This window comes from Oratosquilla oratoria, chromosome 22, assembly GCF_046742065.1.
Source record: "Oratosquilla oratoria isolate Oo_2021 chromosome 22, ASM4674206v1, whole genome shotgun sequence".
In the NCBI taxonomy this organism is placed as follows: domain Eukaryota; kingdom Metazoa; phylum Arthropoda; class Malacostraca; order Stomatopoda; family Squillidae; genus Oratosquilla; species Oratosquilla oratoria.
The window spans coordinates 47,113,675-47,120,849 of record NC_134798.1 but is presented as its reverse complement, the minus strand read 5'-3'; positions in this window follow the sequence as shown (position 1 = coordinate 47,120,849).

Below are 7,175 nucleotides of genomic sequence, written 5' to 3'. Positions count from 1 at the left end.
ATTTCTCCCTGTCTTCGCTAATTTCCACATGAGGGGACAGAGGGGGGGTGTTGCCATGTAAGTGAAGCAGCTCTGCTGTGGATGTGCTGTGTCTTGCTGCATTGCTTCTGACCCGTGCAGTGGGCAGGAGCCAGGGCTGACCCTTCATCCAAGAGGAGCTAAGATGAAAAGGAGACAAGGGCAGTGAATGGGACTGGTGGGAGTGTGTGCGTGCCTTTGACTAGGCTACCTGCCCCATAGGGATGAAGAAACCCGTGGTATATAGGTAGATGATATTTGAATGGTGATTATTTGTACTTCAGTGTCAAATGATTTAGTGTCTTGTTAGGGGATGGTAAGTGCTGGGTTATGTCTTTCACTGAATGTAGTGGTCTTCGAAAGTTGGTAGTGTCATATGTGGTAACTTGTGTTTCTTGTATGTGGTATTAGCTATGTGTTTAGTCTTTATGTAGGGAGTCACGTTGGTCTGCATTCTTTAATGCCATTTATGTGTACTTGTAGAATGGGAAGGTTGTGCTTGTTTTGTGTTAGTGTATTTGGTTGTGGGTTTTGATGTATGTAGCCAGCAAACCCATTTCACGGTGCATTGTTTGGTTTTGGTAAGTAGCTTATTCCAGGAGGGACTCATGAGTGGCAGTGGATGCAATGGAAAGATGTGTGTGTAATGTGAAAAGGCAGAGGAAATATAGCTGAAGTTGATAGATATCTTGGGCCCAGTCCATAGATCAAGTGTCAGCCTCTCAGGGTAGCACCACCAGATAGAGGTGAGGATGTGGATTGGTCTCTAAGATGGATTGCATCTGACCCAGGCAGTGGGCAGGAGACAATCCACGAGGAGTTAAGATGAGAGGGAAACAAGGGTAGTGGATGGGAGTTGCATGGGTGGGAGTGGGTGCATGCCTTGACTGGCTACCTCCCATATTAGGGGGAAGAAGCCCTTGGTATAGAGATATAGGAGAAAAGTGTCCCTGATGTCTGTCTCAGAGGACCACATCATGTAGGTAAACATTAGGACCATTCCAGAGACTGGGCACAGGCCCCTTGGGGCTGCACCTTGTGGTGGAGGTAAGGGAAGGTTTTCAAACTGCTCTGGATGGTGAGCTAATGGGCAGTTCTTCCTTTGGACATGCTGTGCCTAGGTGTATCGGGGTGGGAGTTCATCCTCCATCCATTGCCTCTGTGTTTTCATTTGAAGGCAGAGTTCCTCAACATTAACCAACAGATATAATTACTGTTGGTGAGAAACAAAATAGAAACCCGTGAATTGTGAAGAAATAAATTGGCATGTGGAGCAGTCAATTAATCTTTAACCCCGTAGGCACTTTTTGTCCCATCATTGGGATGAGGGGGAGGGGGTTAGGTGCGTAAGAATGCCGTTTATTTTGTGTGCAACAGATCTGCAAATTTAGACACATGTACTTGTTTTTACATAGGACTAAGCATCCTTATAAGGGCAACAGATGCAGGTGTATTGTTGTATGTAATTGGAAATCTCGTACCTCGTTCAACATGGACTTAAGATGGAAGGAGGTATAAAACATCTCTACAGCCTCCTTTCTGCTCCACTCTTGTACAGTTGGAGGTATGGTTACTGGTTATATATTATTTGATATTGACAAGGTATACATTTTTACTTTTTTTTTCATTCTGTTCCTTAATATTTTGTTCTATGAATTTTTCTGTATGACTGACTTGAAATTTAAGTTTGCTTAAATATTAAAGGTTTGTAAAATCCTACTGCTTGTTAGGACTGGCTTCATTGAATAGACTACCAAAAGTTAAGGGATAATGCAAAGCATTGTACATTACATTTAGCAGCTACAAGGCTGTTTTGTTCAGCTGAGGGGAATTTCCACACTACAGAGCAAAAAAGGTGATATTTGTTTTATTTTCTGTTTTAAGATATTTTAAACCAAGAGATACCCTTCGTGGAGGGACCAGTGATGGGTATCTGCTATAGTCCGTGCACTCCATGGAGTCCATTCAGGGTATGGCATATGTCATGAGCCATGTTGCCAAATCAATCTTAGTGCATCTTTCTCTCTCACTTATTGACCATGTATGTGTGTTTTTTTTTTTTCCTGTGTATAGTAAAGGACGCTGTATAGTAAAATGAGTATCAATTCTCAGGATTATAACAACAATTTGAATGGATTATATGATATGTGGCAATGCTATTTTCCCCATGTTGCCATACTGAGGTGTCAGTGGGTGACAGTGATGATCCAATAACTGGTGGTCAAATGGGCAAAGTTGCACTTGGGAGTTCCTGCTTCTGCCCCAACCTGAATGAACTCCTTAGAGCACAAGGACTATAGTAGTGGTCCTGCAAGGTTGTAGATCAGAGACAGTAATCTTGTGGCCCATTTCCAGAATCCATCGGTCCCCTCGCCCCCATGTCGAGGTGCAGTCCCAAGGGGCTGTCACTTGGTCCCCAGAATGGTGACTTCTTCCCTTCTACTATTTTCAGTGACGTAGAAACAGTCCCCCATTACAGTAAAGGGGCATTTATGTGGTCAAACAGTTTGTCAAACAAGTGTTTGAAGTGATGTTTGACCTTGTCAGTGGGGTATTTGGTTGTCAAACATGTTTGTGATATGTTAAACATCACTTCAAACAATTGTTTGACAAACTGTTTGACCATGTAAAAGCCCTTTATACAATACAGATTACAAAGATGTATGGGAAGGCCTGAGGATCATTGCCAGTCACTTTGGGGCTGTGGGTAAAACTCTTGGTAACAGGTATTACTAAAACCACTGCACAGCTCAAGGGTAAAAAGCCCGTGAGCTGAACTTTCTGTATTTTATGCCAGACAATTTTGTCAATCATAAGGAAAGGTAGATGACAATAGATGTATCAGGATCTTGATTATTTGAGACTCCTGTCTGGGGTCCATGTAAAGCATTATAGCATTATCCATAATGCTTTTAACATTGCAACATGTTTTAAGGGTTACTGAGATCTTTGCATTCAGTATCCCATATTCACTCTGCTCTCAAATTAACAGCCTTCCATTTAATGAATTTTGGAGGTAGTCGACAAAATCCAGTGACTTGGAATAAATTTCTGGAAAAAAAAGAAACACTAGATCACAGCATATCAAGAACCAATCTTCATGATCCTTGGTAAGTTTGACATATTCCCCATCTTTTGTCTGTTAAATTGAGAGATGGGTGTATATATATATATATATTTGTTTTTTATAGACAATAAATGCGCCAAATAAAATAATCATGCTATTCAATTTAGATAAACTTTTCAGTAAAGGTTCTTTCTTAAGAAGAGATAAGTACCACCTAAGCACAGGTAATTACTCTATACTACAAAATAACTATATATTGTACAAGCCTTGTAGGACATGACATTAACCCAATGGATGCCAGATTTGATTTGATTTCATTATTGTTATTGATTAATTGACATATATATATATATATATATTTTGTGGGAGGGAAGGGCAGTGAAATTGTCAAGTCTGAATGTGTCACTATTATCGCGAATAAGTTGACCTAATATTTCCTCATTCATATTTTCCCTATATAGGTGATGACATGCAATACTGTACATACTAGTTCATCAAGAAACATGACATCTTCTCTTCAAGAAGTATTTTTTTTTTTTCACTTTAATCCCTGCTTAAATCATCATGTGGCTGGACATGATCTCAGTCTGACTGACATTCATTTGCATGAGAGAATATGTCACACAGAATTTCATGAATCCATGTTCAGGAAGTTTGCTGGCTGAGCAGGTTATGGGGGTCACTACTTGCGGCAGAGGCTGAGGTGACAGTGACCCTGCTGTGGGCAACTTGGACCACGGGCATGGATCATTAAATTCCACACAACAAAGTCCTCTGGAAAGGGGCACCATCCTAGCCTCCTGATAAGGGGGAGGGGGATGTTCGGGATATTAAACCAAATCATCATCATGCGTGGAAGTCAGTCAATTGATCCATTGCCCCAGATCTATTGCAGGAGACCCAGACTTCTAGATTATCGGGTTATGGCCTCTGGGCGGACCTTTAAGTTGTTCTGGGAAGAGATGTAGTGTTGTCTAAGGATTGCATAGAAGTCAGGAGTGAAAACAACAACATTAGGACACGAAGTGACAACTCCTTTGTGGGTCCTCCCTACATCCACGGGTGTGGCTGGGAGGCAGGGGAAGTGTGTGTGTGTGGGCCCCAAATCACACACACAAATCACTTGTAGCTCTTATTAACAGTACTCGTATTTTGAGTGGATGAGGGGGTCACACCCAATGACAAAGCAGTGGGGAGTGAACCAGGTCCAGCTGTCAGGCCCTACTGTGGAAATGCTGTGCCTCACTGCATTGCTTTTGAAACAAGCAGGGGGACAGGAATGACTTCATCCCAGTGTTGCTAAGATGAAAAGGGGTGAGTGAATGGGGTTTTGATTGTGTTTGATATGGGTGGATGCTTGACCAATCCATATATATATATATGTATATATGCTAATAAGAACACGGGTACGTGTGTTCACTTATGCAAAGTAGACCACTTGGAAAAAGAAACTAACGAAGCAGAGCGCTTTCGTATATTACATCTTCAGTGCAACAAGTACATAGTGATAGGAATACATAGACAATATATACATGATACAAAGGAACAAGGACAGTTTGAATAAGCGTAGCGACCAATTACCCCCTGGAGAGCGGAAGGTCATTGTCAATTATCTTACGATGGTCGGGCGACATCAGGTCACAGTCGCCATGGGTCACTGTTTCTACTAATTATATAGGGCGACATTAAGTCAATTCGTTGGATTACATTTTACCTGATATTATCTTACTAATTTCTTGACAAATGAAATTATCAAGTTTGTACAAGCCTTTATGTAGGTTGGTATTTTGATTACTGGTGGTATGAATCAAACTGCACTCTATTAAATTTCTTGCTATTATGTTGTTGGTATAATAGATTGCCTGGGCATTACCCCAATCAACTGGATGATTATTTAATTCAATATGCTTGAATATACCACTAGAATGATTGCCATCCCTAACATTTTTCTTGTGTTGTTCAATTCTAATGTTTAAGGGTTTGGCAGTTTGACCTATGTAAAATTGATTACACATTTTGCAAGGAATTTTATAAATGCATCCTTTTTTAATTTCAATACTATTGTTGATAAGTTTATGTTTTACTGTACTATCATGTTTAAAAACTACTTTTACGTTAAATCTTTTTAATAATTCTGTGATACTTAACAAATTTTCTTGAAATGGTAAAATTAAAACATTATGATAATTGAAAGGTGATTTAGGCTGAGGAGTTAAAAATGATTTCCTTGCAAAATTGTAAGCAATATCAAGGAATTGCTTAGGGTATTTTAATTCTAGCCCAATGTTAAAAACATTTCTGATTTCTTCATCATTGATGAAGAAATCAGAAAATGTTTTTAACATTGGGCTAGAATTAAAATACCCTAAGCAATTCCTTAATATTGCTTACAATTTTGCAAGGAAATCATTTTTAACTCCTCAGCCTAAATCACCTTTCAATTATCATAATGTTTTAATTTTACCATTTCAAGAAAATTTGTTAAGTATCACAGAATTATTAAAAAGATTTAACGTAAAAGTAGTTTTTAAACATGATAGTACAGTAAAACATAAACTTATCAACAATAGTATTGAAATTAAAAAAGGATGCATTTATAAAATTCCTTGCAAAATGTGTAATCAATTTTACATAGGTCAAACTGCCAAACCCTTAAACATTAGAATTAAACACAAGAAAAATGTTAGGGATAGCAATCATTCTAGTGGTATATTCAAGCATATTGAATTAAATAATCATCCAGTTGATTGGGGTAATGCCCAGGCAATCTATTATACCAACAACATAATAGCAAGAAATTTAATAGAGTGCAGTTTGATTCATACCACCAGTAATCAAAATACCAACCTACATAAAGGCTTGTACAAACTTGATAATTTCATTTGTCAAGAAATTAGTAAGATAATATCAGGTAAAATGTAATCCAACGAATTGACTTAATGTCGCCCTATATAATTAGTAGAAACAGTGACCCATGGCGACTGTGACCTGATGTCGCCCGACCATCGTAAGATAATTGACAATGACCTTCCGCTCTCCAGGGGGTAATTGGTCGCTACGCTTATTCAAACTGTCCTTGTTCCTTTGTATCATGTATATATTGTCTATGTATTCCTATCACTATGTACTTGTTGCACTGAAGATGTAATATACGAAAGCACTCTGCTTCGTTAGTTTCTTTTTCCAAGTGGTCTACTTTGCATGTATATGTATATATATATATATACTGTATATATATATATACATACATATATATATATATATATATATATATATACATGTATACATGATACATGTATACAGTATATGTATATATATATACATATATATAATATATATAGATATACACTGACACATATATGTATATACATATATGGATCTGGCACTCAGTGGATTAATGTCATTTGTTTATGTTGGAAAGAATAATTGCAGGTGCGAGCATTAGATTATTAGGTAAATAAGTTTTTTTTCTCTCAAATTTTTTCCCCTAACATTTTAAGAAATTTAGTATATGATTTGCATACTTGACTGGTCTTTTCAAATTATGATTATAGTGAAATGCTTCAAAAGAAATAATAGATCCCTTATTTTGACCTATGGATATTATATTATGTGACGAGAGTCCACAAATTTTTCAAGGAATGTAGGCTTATATATAAGAAAAAGATATAAATTATATATATGTACATTATATATATATAAATGTATCTATTGTACTAACATTACTGTGTTGCAAACACTGATGTAGGTATTTTAATTGTTTTATGTGCAATGAAAATTGTAATTAAGATTTCAAAATCATGTGAATAATAAAGAACAATCAAATGAGTTGGCTTTGTATCTTCTTTGGATGTGGCAGTGCTCGAGTTGCACATCATATTTGTGAAATTTTGGTTTGATTTGGTTTACCATCGTGAACTCCCCATCTCGGAAAGGATGAGGACAAAGTCTCTTAACCCCTTCAGTATAGTGATGCTCTTTATGTATTTTGTTTTAGAGAGAAATAGATGATTTATGACACTTAAGAGGAGGACTCTGGGCTCATGGGGTCTTGATCGTCCCACCCTATCTTCAGGCCAGCATCCATCTC